Source organism: Lactuca serriola, chromosome 9, assembly GCF_051521515.1.
Source record: "Lactuca serriola cultivar US96UC23 chromosome 9, Lser_US96UC23_V15, whole genome shotgun sequence".
Lineage (NCBI taxonomy): Eukaryota > Viridiplantae > Streptophyta > Magnoliopsida > Asterales > Asteraceae > Lactuca > Lactuca serriola.
The window spans coordinates 217379311-217379932 of record NC_136416.1 but is presented as its reverse complement, the minus strand read 5'-3'; the positions used below and the strand labels follow the sequence as shown (position 1 = coordinate 217379932).

The following is a 622-nucleotide window of genomic DNA, read 5'->3' as shown; positions in this document are numbered from 1 at the left end:
AACTGCCACCTTTGAGCTAAAAGGTCATATCCTAGCTTCACTCAAGGAAATACCTTTCTACGGGAAAGATCATGAAGATGCCTACAAACATTTGGATGAAGTAAATGATGTTGCTGATTACTTCAACATTCCAAATGTCACCCGCGAAACTCAGCTGCTTCGGATGCTTCCGGTAACCTTCAAGGGTGCTGCTAAAGACTGGCTCAAATCACTTCCTCCCGGGTCAGTCACTACTTGGGCCAGAATGAAGGAAGAGTTTATTGATCACTTTTGCCCACCATCCAAGATAGCCAAGCTCAAGAAGGCCATTGCAAATTTTGAACAACAAGCTGGAGAGTCGTTATATGAGGCATGGGAGAGGTACAAAAGTCTGCTACGAAATTGCCCACACCATGATCTAAATAGCCAACAAGAAGTTTCCATCTTTTATGATGGAGTCAATGTCACGACCCGGCAGCTGCTAGACTCACAAGGCCCACTTACAAAGAAGCCACCCCCGGTGATCAAAGAACTAATTGAAGAATTCTCTAAACACTCTAGAGAATACCACAACCCTAGGAATGATGTCACGAGGGGAGCCGCATACGCTGCTACTGAAGATTTATCCGCGGTTATGGCCATG

At 45.3% G+C, this 622-nt stretch overlaps 1 non-coding gene across 1 annotated transcript; it reads right to left on the bottom strand.

The window, feature by feature from the left end:
* Positions 1-292: 292 nt before the first annotated feature.
* On the bottom strand, positions 293-399 carry LOC145077524 (small nucleolar RNA R71). Its single transcript, XR_013693266.1, has one exon. It is a non-coding gene; the product is annotated as a small nucleolar RNA R71 (small nucleolar RNA).
* Positions 400-622: the final 223 nt, after the last annotated feature.